The sequence below is a fragment of the Periplaneta americana genome, chromosome 16 (genome assembly GCF_040183065.1).
Source record: "Periplaneta americana isolate PAMFEO1 chromosome 16, P.americana_PAMFEO1_priV1, whole genome shotgun sequence".
Classification (NCBI taxonomy): domain Eukaryota; kingdom Metazoa; phylum Arthropoda; class Insecta; order Blattodea; family Blattidae; genus Periplaneta; species Periplaneta americana.
The window spans coordinates 75,551,947-75,574,792 of NC_091132.1; the positions used below are offsets into that span (position 1 = coordinate 75,551,947).

Genomic DNA, 22,846 nt, shown 5'->3' on the forward strand with positions numbered 1-22,846 from the left:
TCCCTATCCTGAGATAGATTAATCCAGTCTCTATCATATCCCACCTCCCTCAAGTCCATTTTAATATTATCTTCCCATCTACGTCTCGGCCTCCCTAAAGGTCTTTTTCCTTCCGGCCTCCCAACTAACACTCTATATGCATTTCTGGATTCGCCCATACGTGCTACATGCCCTGCCCATCTCAAACGTCTGGATTTAATGTTCCTAATTATGTCAGGTGAAGAATACAATGCGTGCAGTTCTGTGTTGTGTAACTTTCTCCATTCTCCTGTAACTTCATCCCTCTTAGCCCCAAATATTTTCCTAAGCACCTTATTGTAATAATAATAATAATAATAATTTTTTTTTTATTTATTTATTTATTTATTATTAATATTTGTGTGCTGAACAACAGCCAGAGGCCAATTATAGTTCAGCACAATACACAAACAGAAGATACAAAGGTGCAAAACAAAAATAAATAATATCATAAATAACAAAAACATACATGAATACAATTGTGTACAAACAGTAAAAACTAATAATCAAAACGAAACTAAACCTTAAAAGGATCTAAATTGTGCCCATGCAAATTGGCATATTTTATGCATCTACAGACTGGAGAAAGTGATTTTGAATTTCGGTTATAAAAAATTTTTTGAAATCTCAAACCTTTTGTAGGAATACGAAGGCTGATATTGTTTATGATAGACTCACAATCAATATCACCCTTGATAACTTTGCAAAAAAATTGATAATCAAGATTTAGACGTCTAGCATAAAGGCTACAACAGTTAAAATATTTACAGGTAATATCATAGTTAAAGTCAGTGGAATTGGGTATATATCGAAAAGCACATAAGGAAATAAATTTTCTTTGAATATTTTCCAATTTAACCGAATCGGTTGAAGTAATGGAATTCCAGGCTACAGATGCATATTCAAGTTTAGAGCGAACCAAAGTAAAGTATAGAATTAATAGTGACTCAGGAGTAGAAAAAGAATAAGTTATAGACCTTATTAAACCAAGCATTCTTATTGAATGATTATAAATATATTGAACATGATCGTGAAAGTATAATTTAGAATCGAGTAGTACACCAAGATCTTTTATAGAATTTTTCCTAATAATACAGGCGTTATTAAGAGAATAATTAAATTTTATGGAAGTAGTTTTTCGAGAGTACGAAATGACAAAAGTTTTTGTTTCATTAATTTTCATTCCATTAATGTCAGACCAAAGTTCAATGGAGTTAATATCATTTTGAAGAGTTCGGCAATCGGCAGAACTATTTATTGAGCGAAAGATTTTGAGATCATCAGCAAATAACAGGTAGTTTGAACTTATTCTTTTACATATGTCATCAATAAATAATAAAAATAATAGAGGGCCCAATGTAGATCCTTGGGGAACTCCACATAAACAATTAAATGGGTCCGAGAGAGAATCACCAAGACGAACACAACATTGTCTATTAGTTAAATAGTTTTCAAACCAGCTCAACGTAGTTAGAAGAGAGACCAAAGTTTTTAAATTTATTTATCAGAATATTGTGAGGTACAACATCAAACGCTTTGCTAAAGTCGATATAAATTGAGTCAATTTGACCTTGGGTTTCAACAACAGGCATAACAAGATTAAGGTAGGATACTAAGTTTGTAGTTGTTGATTTACCTTTAGTAAAACCGTGTTGTGCTGAATTAATTTTATTCTTAACATAAAATGAAACATGTTTGTGGATTATTTTTTCAAAAATTTTTGAGAAATTGTTTAATATTGAAATAGGTCTATAATTGGAAACAACATTTTTTTTACCATTCTTAAAGATAGGAATAACGGATGCTTCTTTCCAAAGCATAGGGTATGTACCGGTTAATAAACTTAAATTAAATATGAAGGTTAAAACGGGTATTAGAATATTAGAACATCCCTTAATAATAAAATTAGGAATGCCATCAGTGCCCTTTGATTTATTAGGTTTAAGCTTTTTTATGGCTAATGAAACGTCTTCAACTGTAATTTTAGGTAAGGATAAGAAGTCAGTAGAATTATACTCCAACAAACAGAGATTAGAATTAGGCTGTTTTTGAATCGTTTTGAATTGATTAGCAAATGCATTAGCAATTTCTTGCTGATCAGTAATGTGAATCCCATTTATTAATAATTCGGTGGGATAATTATTGGATTTACGAAAAGATTCTACGTATTTCCAAAATTTCTTAGGTTCATTCTTCAAATTTTCATCAATGGATTGTAACCATTTAAATTTGTCAGATTTAATCATAGCTTTAACTTGTTTTCTGTAATTGGAAAAAATTTGATAATGGTGATCAGTTTTGAATTTCTTAAAATTTCTATGTGCTTTGTTCTTTTTCCTAATAAGTATACGCAAGGTATTTGAAAACCATTTAGGATAGTGCGATTTTTTTACGAAAGTGACAGGAACAGCAAGAGAAATAGCTTTGTTCATAATCTGGGATAACGCGTTAGCAGCAACGTTAACATCAGTAGTTTGATATATGGAATTCCAATCATGATTGTATAGAGTGGAATAGAGTTTCAAGTAATCACCTTGAGAATAATTTATGAAGGTACTAGATTGGCAGTGATCAGGTAGCGACAAATACACTTCAAGATTAATGGAGATAGATGGATGATAAGAATCCTCCAAAACTAGAGAATGATTGGCTAGTTTTACTGTACTATTAAAAATATTAGTAAAGACAAGATCAAGTAGATTTTTATTTGAGACAGTAAAATTAATTTGGTTTAATCCCAGAAGGCAAGACGAGGAATATAAATCACTGGACTTGATTTTAGAGTAGTAATGAATATCATTAATAATAATAATAATAATAATAATAATAATAATAATAATAATAATGTTGGAAAAAGGAACTGGCCACTCTACCCCATTACTCCTGGCCTAGTTGCCTCATAAGTGGTGGCTTCTTGTATTACTTGTGAGGTTCAGACCTGTCTTCGGACAGTTGACTAAACAACAACAACATAATAATAATAATAATAATAATAATAATAATAATAATAATAATGAGCTGCTACCAAGAAGTCAAAGGGAGAATAGCAATGGCAAAGGAAGCTTTTAACAGAAAAAGGAGCATCTTCTGCGAACCTCTGGAGAAAGAACTAACGACGAGACTAGTGGAGTGTTTTGTGTGGAGTGTAGCATTGTAATGGGCAGAAACATGGACATTACGACGAAGTGAAGAGAAGTGAATAGAAGCATTTGGAATGTGGATATAAAGAAGGATGGAGCAAGTGAAATGGACAGACAGAGTAAGAAACGAAGCTGTGTTGGAAAGAGTGCATGGAGAAAGAATGATCTGAAACTGATCAGAAATAGGAAAAGGAATTGCCTGGGACACTGGTTGAGAAGAAACTGCCTACTGAAGGATACATACATACATACATACATACATACATACATACATACATACATACATACATACATACATACATACATACAATTAATTTATGTAATTTATTAAATAATAAACTATTTTTGTATAATTGACCAAATTCAGTCACCAGAAATACCACATTAGACATGTAAAGTACTATATTAAAATTGCCTGTACACAAATTCTGAAAAAAAAAAAAATGCAGACAGTGGTTACCGATGAATATTTTAGTAATATTTTGTGTAGCTATACATTTAGTTCTTCGATGCACACTTGAGTATTTGTTTTTGCACATCTATTCAGACTTTAGTGATAGTAAATGTCATCAAGTTGTAATTTTTCTAAAATGAAGAAACACTTATTACCGTGAATATTTTAAAGAAGGAGTCAAGTTCCAGTTTCGTCTCTTGTACACCGACTGGCCTGTTTATTCAGTCGTCACGCCACTACGCGAAACCAAAGACATCAGATGATCTCTCCTCATTGACTAGAATTCCCTTTGAAGGTCAAAGCGATCCGAATTGTCACAAACTTAGCGCGTGAGTAGTCACGTGTTGCGCTTCAAAAAACGTGCGAACGTCGCAGGTCACTGATGGTTTAAACTATTATGTTGTGGTCACTGGATTTTCAAGCATGGTCTAAAATAAATATGTGGGTGTATTGTATACTAAAGCCACATTCGGTTATGTAGACTTGTGGCAGAAGTTCACATCAAATCAACACATATTCGTTCAATTTTACGCTTCAAATCTTTTCAGATGTCTGCATACATTGCGTAAATAACTTTTAGAAGGTACTCTAATTTAACAACTTTTTAATATATAGTATTTCTCTTATATCTTTAAAGTTTAAAAACCATTTTGAATATTATAAAAAAACATGCTCTGAACCGCTACAGTAGACATAATAAGGTAAAGGTGCCTTCATCAAAGTTTTTAGAGCGTGGGAAGCAAAGAGATAAAGATACAAAAGTACCCGATCTGAACCACTACAGTAAGGATAAAGGTACCTCTTTTAACGCTTTCAGGCGCATGATAGTATGGAGATAGAGTTCATGCTTTCATGATCTCGGCATTGCAATAAGGTGGTGTGGTCATCATCACGATCGCATCGCCTTCTTACACCAGTAAAGCCCTCGTACTCAATTTGACAGGAGACCAGGAATTTTGAAAACGAGAAAAATCCTCCACCAGCCGGAATCGAACCCGAGACATACTTTCTGTAAATTCTATAAAACACGGATGAAAACTATTCATAGAAGGTGAAAGTTGTGAAACTTACATTCCCTTATACAGGGACATCATTTTACGTTTACTTCAATTTTTATTGTACCTGAGTTTTTGAATGTACTTCACTCTTACCCTTTCTACTAGTAAACTTAAAAACCGTCCTACATACAGAACCAAGGTACCAAATGCAAAGTCGCCTTACGGGCATAGTAAACAGTACTGAGTTAGTGAGTATATAGTACGTTCCATAAATATGTTCGCGTTTTCCAGTAACGAAAGAGCTTTCAATATTGAATCATAGTTTCTCACTGGTACTTCGTTCGTTTGTCTAAGTTGCATCCCGGTTTCCCCCCACCAGCTCCACTCGCCCCTCTGTAAAGGCTAGTGGCTGGGCTGCCTTAGCTCTTTTCTGAAAACATTAGGCTAATTTCTGTTAAGAATTGGACGTCTACGTAATATTATACAACTGTTTAAAATAACGTAAATAAAAGGACCTTGTTAAGTAATTAACTGGGACGTGATTTTCCCTCTTTCTACGGCCCGACGTAACCACTTGGACGGACAGTAGATAGCATGTCTGAGTAATTTTATCAGTGCGGGTCGGCAAGAAATGAAGATTGAATTTACAGTACGTAAAGTACTCTTTTATAGACTAGGTACAGAATTATTTCAACATAAGTTACTAGTATAAAGGACGAAACTGGTAATTGGAATCAGGTACAATAGTCTATAGTGCGATAATATGCACAAAAAAACTAAAGCCTGTATCGAAATGAACGGCTACCATTCAAAAAAAGTGTTTAATTTTCCATATTATGATTATTTTTCAATTTAACTTCATTCTCTTTATTGTACGCTAATGTGCTGTAGACAGTATAATATGCATTGCACAAGGAATACGTCCGCATTGATAGTTCGTGAGTAAAAACACTTATTGTTAATACTGTACTGTATTTTGATTAAACAAAAACTTAATGAAAATTATCAAACTCAAAATCGCGATATTTCCTAGTTTACGTAAATGGATGAACTACTTTTCTTCCCTCCTATATCTAATAAAGTGATTTGTTTGTATTTTACGCCAGTATCATCGGACTGCAGTCGTGGGAGGGGGTAGCAAACGGTGTTTCCGATTCTCAACCGTTAATCCAAAGGTATAGCCAGGTTAATATTAGAAATGTTAGTAAAAATAAAATGATGTTCCGGTATAAAATTCTAAATTATATCCGAATATTTAAGAGAAAATGCATTTTAAGAGAAGAGATAAAATAATACTACTGTATAATAAATTTCATATAAGAAAAATATTGATGTAAACAAACATTTGATGCGAAATGTACTACGCCACTGTGATACGTAACGTGATTTGTCATCTTATTGCAGCCCGCGAACTTGCTACGTGTGTTCGGTACAGTCTGTTAATATTGAAATTACGAACTTAGGTTTAGTTACTATGTAGACAGTAGAGATGAACAAAACTAACTGCCGCTCTCGCTCGCTGTGTTCGTTGCATTTGTTTTTCGAGTCTCGGCTCGTCATTCTCGCTGCGCTTCGAGTCTCGCTCGTCATTCTCGAAATAGCATTTGGTCGGCGTGGAAAGATTTCGTAACTTTGAATAACATACATCATTGAAATAAATAACATAAATGTTTAAATGAGACAATAAGACAAAACAGAATAGTATCTTAGTTATCAAAATGTTCTAGTTCTATTATATGATATTACCTACGGTTATATAAATAGAAAAAAAAAAAACAATTCTCAAATAAATATGCATGTCTAAGAAATATAAAACATGACATTAATATCTTTTTACTTGAGACTGCACACTTGATCTTAAACATATGAAAAGAAAATTCCTAGACTTTTAATAAGGGCCTAGTAATTAAATAAAGACTGGGGAACGGATTATTATACACCGAAAGGTAGAGATGATTCAAATAGGCTACTTGATTGTTTATACATATATAACAGTTGCAAAGGTAGATAAAAGTTCAGTCAGATATAAACAACTGCTGACTTCGGGAGATGATCAATATCGAGTCTCGGAAGACTCACAACCAATCTTTACGTCAAGGACGCGACGTACGTAATACAACATTGTTGTGCGGGTTTTCGGCTTTGCGGGCGCTGTTAGTCTCGTTTTCTCGATCGTTGTTCATATAGACAGGCACTGAATTCTATAAAGTAATGCATTTTTTATAATACCTTGTTAATGATTAGTCCGATTTTTTCACACAAAAACGATGTAGAAGTAAATAAACATTTGATAATTTTATGGAAATAAAATTGTATTACACAGTCGTTTTAATGTTGCTGCCTGTGCAGAGTTCATCACGATACACTGTAGACTCCGATCTCTATAGTGACAAGGGTTTCTGTTCATTATGTCCAGTAAAATAATGTTTACATACTTACGTACGTACAGAAGAGATATGAATCCTCTGGATTCTAAACCCTCTAAAGACCATTTTGTTCGTAATTGAGTTACGCCCACATACTGCTTGCTAAGATTGAATTCGAATGATTTAGACAGTTTGAAATCAAAAAGCCACTAAATTTGAAGGAAAAGGTTTGTTAAAAGTCATTATTAGGTTGAAAATTTTCTCTATTTGCCATCAGTTACCGGCACTGTTAAAATCCTTCAATTTGTGAAAGTGGATGTAGAGAATTTTGAATCTATAGGATTCATATCTTTGTAGGGTTACAAAAGAGCAAGACAAGTCTCGACATTTCATGTGAAATGGTATAGGTTATTATCTGACCATTTTATATGTGGAATGTAAACAGCGGCGCTGCGATCTTATGGTGTTACTCTATGGGAAAGAGAAAGACAGTCTAAGAATAGCGTAAGAGAGCATTGTACTGCACAGGTGACGTAACAACGACGCGATGTGTATTAGTACAAGCAACTGCCATTTCACAAACAGAATGGTCGGGTAATATATTAGGTTGTGACCCAGGTTCTACCTATATTTACATGAAATGCAACACTGTAGCCAAAAGGAAGCCCACCTACTTTAGACAGTTAATATTCATTTTGTGACAATAGATTTATGATAAATCATATCTGCATTCTGAATCTGAGCGTATCACGAATCTCGGTTCATGATTTCATCATATTTCACTTCTGTCTAAATTATCACTTATGGTCAACGTCTCGATAAGGAATTGCGAACTAATTTCTAGCGCGTACATCAATACTAGTCAAGGAGAACACACATGATTTGGTACGATGGTATGGGAGATAGTAAAACTCCACTCTTTTGTTTACCTCATTATTTTTCTTATCTGGAATTCAGTATACTGTACATCAAAACTTGACATATTTGTATAATAGCGATGATTTCAGCACAAAATGAACCAGTTTAGTATTATGACTAAAACATAACACGACAGAGTTATCGTCAATATCACGATCACGATGATTATGATTAAGTTATAATAGAACGGTTGAAAAGTTACTTTTAATTACTTATTATTCGTTCAATACATCGCTTTTATTTCAAACAGGCGATCGTAACGTAGTATTATTTTATCCGCTTTTGTAACGGAACGCCAAAGTTTATGACATTTATAAAATGTCATAATGAGATACTTTACCACACTAGTGTGATAAAGTGGCACTTTACCACACTAGTGCGATAAAGTGAAGCACACGTTGAAATAGATGAAAAGTAATTTATTTATTGTACAGATACGGAAAAAAAAATTTGAAGCTCCCTTATTGTCTGTTTCGCTTACAACACGCTGTGCATGTGAAGTATATATGCTACTTGTGGACAGCCGTGCGAAATTGTTGCCTACTTACAGGTGTATTCCCATCAAGAATAGCTCCAAATTTTAATTCCGTATCTGTACACATTAACTACTTTTATTTAACTGCCATATCGATATCGAAGCAACACTTTCTTCATCTGTATCACTCATTTTCACAATGATGCAAAAATTATGACTAATTTGTTTATAGTGACGTAGGTACAGTCGGTGCGTTGATTTAATACCCAATCTGAAGTCTTTGTGTTGTGATATATCTTTTTTGCACACATCAATACTTGCAGTGTCAAGCGTTGTTGTCACTTTTCGCTGTAAAGATCGTTCCTAGTTACAATTACCGTTAGCGATATATTTATTTAAACTCGCGTCAATAAACTTGTGATACGGCAAAGGTGTTTCGTACTCCACGTGGAGTTAATATCGGCACGTAAATTAAAAATGTTAACACATCATTGGTAGACATGTTACCGCTTCTAGCGACTGGAGCGGTATCTGAGAAGGTCTAATCAATAAACAAACTCTTATCTTATCTCTTCAAAGGAAAGCGTCGTCTTTGATATCGGCTGGGTATTAATAAAACGCGAGCACTATACCATAGCTAATGTAAATCCAGCTGTTTCAATAATCTCATTACAAACAATATCCTATTGCCTCTCTACCGAGAAAGAGTGTATTCTAATAGAACGTCATACTTTTAGATTTAAATATTGGAAAGTGATCTAACAGTGAAATTTGAAAGCGGATAAAACGTTTTACAATATATGTATCATAACATCATTACTCGATAGATAGATTATCAAACGTCTTGTTTGACAATTTTCCCATCTCGTACTGTAACAATATGATAAGATACTTAAACCATAAATAACTATTAAAGCACGGATGGAGAATCTGTTGTTTATTGAGTCCTTAAAAAAGTTAGACATTACAAGGTCCTTACTGAAAATTCTAAGTCATATTTTATATACTTAATTACGATGACAGAATTTATTACATTCACTTTGTAACTGTGTTCGGAATAGACCAATATAAGTAGATTTACCATACCGACAATTTATTATTTTTGCTTATTATATACATACCGAATCCAGAAATGCATATAGAGTGTTAGTTGGGAGGTCAGAGAGGAAAAGACCTTTGGGGAAGCCGAGACGTAGATGGGAGGATAATATTAAAATGGATTTGAGGGAGGTTGAATATGGTGGTAGAGACTGGATTAATCTTGCTCAGGATAGGGACCAATGCCGGGCTTATGTGAGGGCGGCAATGAACCTCCGGGTTCCTTAAAAGCCAGTAAGTAAGTAATTATATTCATACCGATAAATATTTCTGCTGCAACACTCCTTTTACCATCATCTTAATATAGGAGAAAATTCGTTTTGTTACGTTATCGTTGTACATTTGGGATTCTGCTTTCATAGAATGTAGGAAAGACTTTTAAAAGATACTTCTCATATAGCGAAGAGATGGAAAAGCCTAGGACGCCAAAAATCAAGTTGGTTGCAACAATCCCTTGAAGCCGGAACAGACAAAAGTAACTAATCCATGTGTGAATATGATAACTATTACATTTTATATGCACCATTACCGCACAAATCGACTTGTTCGTGTGGAAATGAACAAAATCCGTCCAATAAATTAGCATGGCACGTCCAAAACTACTTTCCTTTTTGTAAGAGATGCTGATATCGTGTATTTTCGTGAAAATCTTAAAATCAAATTTTTGTAGTAGACCCTCTCATTATACTTTTTCTTTATACTTCTTGTAATGAGAAAATAATACTATTTGTGAAACTATGGTGGAAAAGATTGTATGTAAAGACTGTACATAATTAAGTTCCTGTCTTTCTTTTTTTTTACTAATTTCGGCACCGCAGCCTGAGGCTTATTGTACCTAGAACCACAACTCTACTGGACACACGCACACACTGCAGGACTCCTCCGTTTACTGGGTCAGGGTACCTGGGGGCCACTGCGAGACCCCACACGCACTGAGACAATGGACAGATAACCAGTCCCCGTGAAGAGGTCAGAATTAAATCCCCCTGACTTTACGATCAGGAATCGAACCCGGGCCACATTGATCAGGAGTCCAGCACGCTACCTCAAGACTAAGGAGGCGGACAAGCTCGTGTCTTAATTTTGTGGATGGTTCTCCTGCCCCCTGTTACGTCTAACAGTTCTCCACCATCATCAGCAATCATTCATCACGAGTGTAATGAGATCCACCACCTGTGGTGCACTCTGGATAGTCTCTGACGAACTAAGTGGTATACGCTTCTCGGCACTAGCGATATCTATGAGTCACACTCGTAGAGACGGGGCGAACAACGACCCTGCCATTGCAAAAAAAAAATGGAATATTTCTGTGCAGTTCACGGTTTTCCTCAACTAAATGCTGTAATTCCTTTCCTCGTAAATTGCAATATTAACGTTATTAATACTGGGGGTTACAACACATTCCTTATCCGGCTGGAGGATATCTATAAATCTTCTGAAACGAAATATAAATATCTCAGTTTTATAAGATGTTTCTGCAAATAGCTTACGGACCGGAGTTATCCTGTCGCCGTTTTGATGTGACATATCCACTATTTGCTAAAAAGATTGAGGAAAAATCATAAATAAAACTCTCCACCCTTCGGCGAAACGAGTTTAAGCTGCAGACTCTAACAGATTCTGTCCCTGTGTTAATAGTTGTTTAGTCAATCTACTAAACCCACGCACGCATCAGTCACTTCATCTCTGAGTGCCAATGTATTTATAGATATATAACGACATGAGGTTGACGGAATTCAGAAAAACTCCCTGACCTAATTAGAAGCGCAAACAAGAAATGATGGTCACACTGTGGTGCGCATCGTTATACCCTGTTGTAACGGGAGATAATGAGATAATATAAGCAGTTTTACTTCCAGTCAATGACACTTTATCTTATTAATTATAAAAATTGTGTAGTTATAAGTAAAGCTCATCTCCATATTAGAAATGAATATTGTAAACAATATTTAAACATGTGTATAATTGTGCTGTCGTTTTTCAAAACCCACTGTCTCCACTTTTTTTTTCGGAATTTGAGTACAGGCAATTTTAATATAGTACTTTATATGTTTATTTATTTATTTATTTATTTATTTATTTATTTATTTATTTATTTATTTATTTATTTATTTATTTATTTATTTATTTATTTATTCGAATGACAGGTACATAGATAACTTATCTTTTACCTACACACAACCTCAAGATTAAAAAAAAAATAACTTAATATAACTTAAAATTAAATCTAAAGAAGGAACTAAACAAAATCCTTAAAGAACTAAAAACTAAGAACTAATTAAATAACAGAGGCATGAGGCTTCTCGCTTCCCAGTATCTGGCACATTCAGTCAGTGATTTTAGAGCTGCACAGCGTTGGAGATGATCCCTATGCATCGCTTCTTGAAGGTCACAAAGGGTACAGGTTGGATGTTGATAAATACCGAAACGGTATATGTCTAATGTGGTATTTCTGGTGACTGAATTTGGTTAATTATACAAAAATGGTTTATTATTTAATAAATTACACAAATTGTATGTATGTTTTTATTTACACTGCAAGTGGACAAACACACGGTGGCAGTGATAACTTAATTATACACAACACAATTAATACACATGTTTCAGGAGGAATAGTAAATAATTTGATATGTTGTAGAATCGATAATTCTGAGTAAAAAAGAAAGACCATGTAAACATATGTCCTCCCGTCAATAGATGAGGAGGTACAGCTATTTGAATTAGCACGTATTAATTAAAGAATTAAATATGCTTGATTGTTTGTATTATTGACTGACAAAAAAATAATTGACACTTCATAGTAAGAGGAGTTAAATACTACGTTGATTGAATTATTATTTGTAAGTATTGACTTACAAAACACAAATAACTGACATTCCATAATGTAATTGTTTCAAAATCCTCCGCCAATCTCGCTCAATACCCTTTGCAACTCTAGTGGTAGGTAGGCTAATAAAACGTGTTGTTGGCGTAGGTTTCCGGGGCCGTTGTCCATGGGTTGTTGGTTTCCGGGCTTCTACCGCGTCGTTTCGGTTGCTGGAGCTGACGTTTCGACCCTCTTGCTGTGGCCACAGCTCTGAAGACGGCCACAGCAAGACGGTCGGAACGTCAGCTCCAGCAACCGAAACGACGCGGCAGAAGCCCAGAAACCAGCAACCCAATAAAACGTGTTGTTCTGATGTTGTTTCGGCGTTCTGTTATGAGGTCAGTACTGTCAATAATGCGGGCGATCAAATAGTCTCCTGTATTTACCATTATTGGTATATACTTTTTCTTTTCATCCATCATCACAAACCAAAATCTAAAGGAATGAGGTCTGCGTACCTTAATGGCCAAGAAACGGAATCACTGTGGCGATCTATCGGGAAGCAAAAGTGCGATTTCGTTATCGTATCATCTGACGATTGTAAAGTGTGCAGAAATTGCATAGTGATAAAAGAAGACACGACTCTACTAATCATTTAAGAGTTTTAAGAGGAAACAATGTGCTTTCTTGTTTTTATTTGTTTTTTAATCTTCACTATACGAATATATGCTGAGACTCTTATGACATGGTGTCAGCACCTAAGACAATACCGCGCATCACATTGTTAACGAACAAAATCCAAACTGCTGAGTACAGACCATTTAGTCCTGACAGCTCAGCGACGCGAAAGAGGGGAAGTAATAGGAGTGGGGAGAGTTCCGGAGCAGAGACAAGGGCGAGCGGTCGGTAATGGAATGCAGTACAGCTTAATTGTACTGGAAACATACCGCTCTACCGCGCGCATGACATCCGATCGCTCCGAAGGCAAGCGAGTGAGTAACCCCAAACAACCCTTGGCGTAACTAAATGGACTCTCCATACCCAGGCGAAATAATCGTACTGTACACCTTGATCAGTTTCTGGAAATCATACAGTATACAGTATGTGATTAAACCTGGTCTGATTAAATTATGTTTTATTGATTTTTTACACGCTGCTTCCTTGTGACTAAGTAGAAACATCACGATGTAACAAAATCCGAAACTTCTTTCTTTTGTTTTAAATAGTGAAAATAATGTAAGGCCTTTCCAATCTCCGCTTCCTTCAGACATTTAAGCTTTTGCAGTTGGAATTGTTATTGTTTTAAAACAATGGCCCAGACAACAACAAAGTGTGGCCATTCTCTTGTTCCGCCACATGGGTTGTCGACATTTTGTGCTTGGAGCAACTGTACGCCGTCTTCTGTGTTGGTAATACTAGTATCACAGTCTACTATATACAGTCACGAAGCTTGAGTTTTGAGGGTGCTAGAAACAATAGACTGTGACGGTTCTATTTTGCATTGCCTGTAATGAGGCGATATTAGCGATCCTAGTGGTGAGCAACTACCTAATGTTTGCATATTTACTACATATTGAGCTTCGCGACTGTATATACTAGACTGTGCTAGTATCACGGCGATTTTTTAAACCTCTGGATCTTAAAAAAAATAGTTCAGACAGTAAGTGATATCTACATGTTGTAACTCTGTTTTTGTTATCATAATCTCTTAGCATCATCGGCCTTTAAGAATGAGCCCCCTTGATTCGTCATAATTATCTTCATTCTAGTGATGATTTTGAACTGACACTCTACAAATCTACAACTCTACATCATAATACTCCAATGCTATTAGTTGCAATTCAAAATTTAAAATGCACATTAAATATATTTTGTACATCTCTCTCTCTCTCTCTCTCTCTCTCTCTCTTTCTCTCCCTCCTTATGAGCTAAAAGTTCACTGTACTAAGCTCGTACGCAAACGTAACAGACTTCTACTTCTACTCATTGGTGTTCCTGAATATCCGTGTCAAGTATTAACTTTCCTAGAAAACTGCACAATGAGTGTAAGAATAAAATGGCATGTGCAGGGTCTACTTCATATGCTTAACATAACCACGTCATCATGGCGCATGGTCGCATGGGAAATATTTATATTGTTCCATATGCACTTTCTGTGACCTTTGCAACACATGCTTCATGTTCCGCTTATTTCAGACATGTCGATTTTATTTTACAAGCTCGCGAAACTTACCACTAGAACTTGTAGGTCTACATACATACAAAAATAAATATTGAAATATGCATATAAAATATAAAATTACTAAAACAGCTGTTATAAATGGTTCTGTGCTGTTACTTAAGTAAAACCCATTTAATTAGAGTTCTGTTTTCAGTACAGAAGTACTACTTTACCTACCTTACACAGAGAGTGGGTGTCATAGGCGGAGTTATGAGGGAGCATGGGGGGGCACTGCCCCCCAAACTTGTCTCAACTCTTTTTTTTTTACTATTAACATTATAAAATATTGAATGCAAAAGACTTTTCCTGCTTTTGTTTATGATTAAGTGTCTGTGGTTAAATTGACGAATTAATGTCATCAGATCATGTGTCTAGACTATAATACTCGTATTTATTTTAAATTTCTGAATGTATAAGAATTTCTATACCTGTTTCTTTTGTAACAGCCTGTACTCCTGTGTTAGAAGTCTGCAGCGGCCATCTACTGAATTAGGTGTTAGTGAAAAAAAAACACCATGTTAAAGGAGTGGAAATTTTCAGTAGTTTTCATAAAACAACCACAGTCTAAAGACTTTTTTTTTTGTGAAAGCAGCCATTTTCCAGGAAGATGGTACGATGGTAGCATTTACAAATAATATCTCATTCATTAACAAAAGCAAGAAAAGTCTTTTGAATTCAATATTTCCTAATGCTAATAGAAAAAAAGAGTTCAGACAAATTTGGGGGTGGGGGCACTGCCTCCACAACGGTTATGCCCTATTATAATTTGTAGTAGACCTACAGTTGAAACCCTACATAACTCGGTCCGAAACATCGTGGATATGGATGTAACACTGTAAGAAACATGCATCCCAAAAATACTTTTATTAAATGATCACATTCCGATATACTGTACCACGGTCAAGCTATAACGGGGGAGGAAGTAAAAATGATGTCCCCCGTAACCTCGTTATATCAGGATTCTATGGTTTTGCATTGCCTCCCCAAGGAAACGGTTCTCTCTCCGCCTATAATGGATGTGCATATTTTATCTCGTGTTTGTCCTGTATTAACTTAGGCAATACCTTGTGCCAAGCTGCCCACATGATAAAGGAATGTTTAATGTTGGTTCATAATTCTCATATAGTATACAATATAATGGAACAATCTAAAGAGCTTACACCTTTTGTGTCACAGGACGTTATCTGCAGTCCCACGTTATAGAATGGAAAAGAGCAGATTTACCAAATTCACTTAAGCATCGATTACTTAAATATTCATTCCTATAACACGAATAAAAAAATACATTTTCCTATGGAATAGGAAAATCGTTATCTGCACGCATGGTAGACCACTAGTTTCATTTAGGCGAACAAATAAATGTCATTATTTGTCAGAAGTTTCAGAGGTCTTCCCGGTCTTATTTTCCCTCTTGGCCGACAGTTAAAAATTTGTAGAGATTGTATCATTCACTCGTGTAACGTGCTGTAACCAGTTATGATTGAATTTATTGATTTTGTCGAGAATTGATGGTGATAGTGATGATGATATGGTATCGTATTGTATTTTGGGAGAGAACACTAGAACCCAGCACTGCGACCTACAAGATCTATTGCGTTTACCATCGAGCTAGGCGTATTCACAACTCACATCGACGAACTACACTAAGGTTTGCTACGTATCCAGTTTTCGAGAACACAAACTCGTCCCCTCCGTGGGTCGCCACGATTAGCTGTGGAATACAATAATACTGATATAGGGAAATGGTTACGATATTGCTTTGGCCTCGCCTACTTGGAGCCTGAGGATGATGGCGAAGGTTTTGGGACTGAGCTGCCATCAACATGACGAGAAGATGAACGACTAGTAAAATTTTCTGACTATTTGGTTGTTTACAATAGTCTATAGTGCGATAATATGCACAAAAGAACTGAAGCCTGTACCGAAATGAACGGCCACCATTTTCAAAAATGTGTTTAAATATCCATATTATGATTACTTTTGAATTTAAATTCACTCTCTATATTGTACACTAATGTGCTGTAGACAGTATAATATACACTGCATAATGAATACGTCCGCATGGATAGCTCAGTTCGTGAGTAAAAATACTTATTGTTAATACAGTATTGTATTTTGATTAAAGAGAAACCTAATGAAAATTATCAAACTCAAAATCGTGATATTTCCTGGTTTACTACTTTTCTTCCCTTCTATACCTAGTAAAGTGAGTTCTTTGTATTTTACGCCAGTATTATCAAACTCCGGTCATGGAAGAGGGTAGCAAACAGTGTTTCCGGTTCTCAACCATTAATCCAAAGTATAGCCAGGTTAATATTATAAATGTTAGTAAAAACAAAATGATGTCCCGGTATAAAAAATGCAGTTGGCCAAAAACGTAGGAAAAGTGAATTAAACGCGTTGTACATAGTATGTACAGAAATATGTGAACCACACGTTGTCTAACAGAGAAAACTCCTGACACTAAAGTGTTCTTAAAATTCTATAGTTCGGTCTTCAGGTGATGGAACAGTCACCTGCCCTTCATCTTATATAAATCTTCCACACTCTAATTCCCATATTACGGATCATTGAATAATAAAATATGTCAGTAATAAATATTCTTCTTACCCTTGCTTGTCCAGTCGGAGAAACCGGACAGATTGAAAGTATTATGAAGCCCTGTTTTCAAAACCGTCGTCACACAATCCTGCACTTAACTGGATAGATCCAGTTCAAACAACTCGGCTAGTCGCTCTTGAATTATTTAACTCATAATAAATCGTCCCACTGGTATCTTCTTTCCGTAACGGATATTTTTCATAAAATTCTTACCTAAAACGAACTATAATCTAAAGAGATATAGACTGAGCCTCAGATGAAAATATAAGATTACAGTACATTTGGAGTTATGAATTAAGTTAAGCTTCTATAGGCCCTACGTCAGTTTGTTCGCTTTTGGTACACTTCTGGATATCTAAAACATCCGTACGTTTTGCAAGTTTTAATAAGCTCGTAAAAATCTTTTTTGGCTACTTTCACGATAATGTCGTAAACTCATTTCTATTTTCTGATTCGAGAATCAGTGTCTCTCTTAAGTTAGAAGAGATGTACTCGTATGTCCAAACGAATCTTGAATCAATAAGGGTGAAGAAGAGGAAAAATAAACTAAACATAGGCTACACGAGAGCGCGTACACTTACAAGGGTTCGTGGAGCTTATCTAACATTCATGTAAGCTGCCAATCTGAAGGCCATCTGTCTCACTTCGATCACACGATCTCACTTAAGGGAACTGATAATTTTGCAAGGGAAAAAGACGAAAATCGATCGCTACAATAGCAACGACTACCACCTCTGATCACATAATATACTTTATATCAGATTGGCCATTCCCATGTTATGAAATGGTACGAGTCAGGTATCGCTTTCGTAGATCTTTCATTATGAATATTGTAGGAGGATTTGTGCTTAATTTATACGAGAAATTCATATTCCTTCGTTTGTTTAAAGAGGAAGTCTTTTCGACCTTATGGAAACATCGAATTATTGATTCCTTCGGCGCAAATAACTTGAATTTATAAAATAAACGTGTTTACGCTCTACTGTCCACAATTCCATAGCTGAATGTCGATCACATCTTACACATTATTATGTTGTCTATCTGCAACTTGACGGATTGCACAGTATGTAAATTCTTGTGTTCCAAAACTGAAATTCAGATTGTATTAGGCCTATACTTTTTCTTTCGAGAAGAAATTTTATTTGCTAGCATACACCCGGCATCGATTTACATTCACAAAAGGTAAAATTACGTTTGCTGTTAAATGCGCATCTTTGGTGCCAGGGCCTGCTTTAAGCCGATTGGATCGATTTATCCCAATTGGGCCCTGCGCCTATGGGAAAAGTTATCTTCCATGTCTTTTTCTCTGCAAAAAGTTTAAGGATTTTGTCTAAGTTTATTAACTCCAGGCAATTTTCATATTCAATGGACAGAATAAAATTATCAAACTATTCAAACATTCTTTCTACATTAATGGTCTCAAATAACGATTGTGCTAATTCCTTCAAAAAGTGTTAAATTCAAGTTCCTGCACACATATCTATCAAATGCTCATAGCATTGGATTTTCTTCATTACTTTTTCTAATATGCCAGTAAAAATTTGTGATTTATGGACACTTATTATCTGAAATATTGATAGTTGTGCAGTTTAATATATGCTGCAAGTTCATAGCTGAATATATAGAGAACACATTTTGGTGATGTATAAACTCCAATTATGAGGACATAATATGTCGCCAAAAACTTAAACTTATGTCCAATTAGTAATTTAAAGAGAGCCGTTGCTCTTCTTCTTGGAGTTTTACTTTTTTTAATTTAGCACCAAGATTTATTTTCACTAATTTTATTATTATTATTATTGTTATTATTATTATTATTATTATTATTATTATTATTATTTAATGTTGTCTCTTTATAATTTTTTCTTTATTAATAACAACATTTTGCTCAATAATACGATATATCAAAATATCTTTGTTGGATTGTGGTTCTTTTCTTTGAAGCCAAATAAGTTTTGATCAATTTAAGCTTGGAAAAACTTTTCTTCTGATGCGACAGTCACTAGGACTGTCAGGAAAATCCCAAGAACAGTGAAAAAGCTATTGGAAAAGGATTACCAGTAGACCTATTGCAAGCGAGAAACTCGAGTATTTTCATGCGGATTTTTATCTCTGTTCGAAGAATTGGATTCAGTACCTCACTCCACAAGCATGTAGCCGTTTATACGAGTATTAACAACTTGATCATATTCACTTATTCTTGTTTCTGTTCTACTCTCACATCTGTCATTGGCACTTTCAGATCTGCTGCTCATTTTCTTATAGTATCCATAGACAGAACCTAAAAATAAAAAATAATTGTGTTTTTTTTTTCTCTTGTACGGAACCCGAAAGCTTACACTGCAGCCTGAGGCTTATAGTGCTTACCACTCCTAGTCTTGTGGGGACCCAATTGGGATAAATCGGTCCAATCGGCTTAAAGCAGGCCCTGGCACCAAAGACGCATACCTTAACAGCAAACGTATTTTTACCTTTTGTGAATGTAAATCGATGCCGGGTACTTACTTACTTACTTACTGGCTTTTAAGGAACCCGGAGGTTCATTGCCGCCCTCACATAAGCCCGCCATTGGTCCCTATCCTGAGCAAGATTAATCCAGTCTCTATCATCATAACCCACCTCCCTCAAATCCATTTTAATATAATCTTCCCATCTACGTCTCGGCCTCCCCAAAGGTCTTTTTCCCTCCGGCCTCCCAACTAACACTCTATATGCATTTCTGGATTCGACCATAGGGTATTTGCTAATAGCAAATAAAATTCTTCTCGAAAGAAAAAGTATAATACAATCTGAATTTCAGTTTTGGAACACAAGAGTTCACATACTGTGCAATCCGTCAAGATGTAGATAGACAGGGCCGGATTTACTTAGTGCCGCACCTAGGCAGTGCTAAAATTTGCCGTCAACTCCAACAAACAGTTTATGAGTAGCTATTATACAGGTCATGTTTAGTTTAAATTAGTTTTAAATGAATTAATGTTACAATTCATAAAACAATAAATTACTGAAGTCAAAATACATGCATCTTACTTGTGAATTGTATAGATTTCCTTCGCACTTTCTTCACAGAGAAAACATTGATGATGCCATCAAAGTCGATCAGACGAAGCACACCAGACTCGATGCAAAGAAATAAATTCAAACTTATTCATTGTTGAAACAAAATTGATTTGTGAAAGCCAGGCTGTGGTTTATTTTTAAGCATTAGTTTTGTTGGTGGTAGAATTATTACGAGTATTTCTTACTTCGATAGGATGTATAAAGTAAATTGAAAAACAAACTCCAACTCTTTGCGGAATAAACCTTTCATATCGAATTACTGGGTGAACAGGCAGAACAGGTTTCACGGTCGGCCGACTATGCGAGCGGAGGTGGGGGACTCAAGGCCGAGCGAAGCCGTGAAACCTGTTCTGCTCTATACTGTTCACCCAGTATAATATAGTGTACATGCTGGAAAGTGATTAAATAGTATTGTTGACGATGTATATTGAAATGTACTAAAATAACTGAGAGTTGAGGTTATTATTCATAGTTGATAAATAATAAACATATATCCAATTTGATTTTCAACAATCCATTCTTGTTTATACAAGCAGTTTCATAGTATAATAACGTGATACCGGCATTACAATATAACTATGTAACTGCACACTTTCCTTTTACTCTCACCACGACAATGCGATAACAAAACAATATCCGACTTCCACAAGGTGTTCAAGATCAAACTTCAGAAAAGATTTACCAACAAGTGTTTTAAAAACAAATTTCACTGTAAAATGAAAATTAAAAAAAGGAAGAGAAAATACCGCCCCCTGGAAAATTCCGCCCTACGCAACTGACTTCGCCTAGACCTAAATCCGGCACTGCAGATAGGAAGATAGCATAATAAAGTGTAAGATGTGATCGACGTTCAGCTATGGAATTGTGGAAAGTAGTGCGTAAACACGTTTCTTTTATAAACTTATTTGCGCCAAAGGATTCAACAACTTGATGTTTCCATAAGGTCGAAAAACCTTCCTCTTTAAACAGCCGAACGAATATGAATTTCTCGTATAAATTATGCACAAATCCTCCTACAATATTCATAATGAAAGATCTACGAAAGCGACACCTGACTTTTCAAGAAATGTTATATAGCCTATTATTTTAACAAAGGTTATGTCGTGAATATACTAAAACAAGTAAGTTCAAACAATTAACTATCGTATGTCTAACCAGCCTACACGCAATTTCCGTAACTTCACTCACAACATTTAAGCTAACAGCTTACCCAACATATTCTGTAAGCACAGCATGCAACTACAATTTGTTTAGTATAACAAGTCTTATAATAATTCGTAGTTTACGATTTGAATCCATTATTTAAGTTTTCTAAAAATCGGAAATATGACCTCTTATCCTCAGCCGTAAAGCTGCTATAACATTTCATTAATGCAAAAGACACCAACCTAAGACATCGGACATCTCATTCAGAACGAATGCCCTAGACGGGACTCAAACCCACAACCGTGACTTAAGCACAACTAAAGCTGCGCATCCTCGCCGTTTAAGTGCATCGCGGCCGAGAAATGTATACATAGGCCTATAATTAAACATTTCGTTTTAGTAGAACTTTGTAAATGTAAAGTGCTGCTCATACAAAACTTTACATGAAGTATTATACAACATGTTACAGAATAGTCTCTACAAAGACAACAATTAATGTACCATCCCATGTAATACCAAAACAACATCGAGATTACCACAAAGAAACTCGTAATTGCAAGTCAATGAGCAATTGTGAAATTGCATTATAAGCACACAGAATAGGTGATCTACATTTCACTAGTGAAGGGAGGAATGTGAGCTGCAATGAGTGTCGTAATAATATTGAAACTTCTTTAGTAATTTGCTTTGAGGTAGAAGAATGAAAAAAAAAAAAAAGTACGCTTTATTTACTTGCAGTGTAAAAAAAGTTATTTTGAGACGATGTCATTTGACTGTATGCTTAATATTAGTATAATATATTATACAGTACTGTATAATTACACGATATTATTGTTGTAACTTTAATAGAACGATCATGATGAGAAAACGGCAACAATATGCATAAAATATTATTTTTTTTACAAGGCGAAGAGTTTTTCAGTACCGATCTGAATGCATACGATCATTATAAGGGATTCTCAAAACATCCATTTAAACCAAATCTAAATTTCAAAATCGAATTCGAACCGCGAATATATTGGGAAAAAAATGTAGTTATGGTTACGTACAGTGTGTACAGTGTCGTACAAAAACAGTATTTGAACATCATTGCTTGACATGTTGACATTAAGTACTTACAATTAAACCATTAAATCTATAATAATGACAACTCATAGAATAAAATGTACAGTAAGTAAATAGTATGGATATATATAACGTTAGGGTTAAAAACTTACGATTATTAGTATTTTAACACAAAATAGCACTATCTTCTAGCAGACGCTATGTAAACTGGTTTCGTCATTCCATGATCGCGTGGCCATTGCTTTCATGCGCGCGCAACATTCAATATCCAATTGCGAGAATAGAGAATTCAATAATGCGAAAAAATGGCACTCTTCCCAGCACTTCGTAAATAAAAAAAAAAAAAAAAGAAAACTATGAGTGAATCAATAAATTCCTTCCCTACTTAAGTAGTAACTAACCCGCACACTTCTTGTATCATTGTACGATTTTAATATACAGTATACGATTTATATGTAGTGTTCTTCGGGAAAGTTTCAT

The 22,846-nt window shown here is 35.1% G+C and overlaps 1 protein-coding gene across 1 annotated transcript in view; it reads right to left on the bottom strand.

Moving 5' to 3' along the window:
* qtc (quick-to-court) overlaps nucleotides 1-22,681 on the bottom strand; it is a 148,560-nt gene extending 125,879 nt beyond the window's left edge. Inside the window, exon 1 of the mRNA XM_069849592.1 lies at nucleotides 22,519-22,681. The gene's annotated coding sequence lies outside the window, so the exon portion shown is untranslated. The remainder of the gene's footprint in view (nucleotides 1-22,518) is intronic.
* Nucleotides 22,682-22,846: the final 165 nt, after the last annotated feature.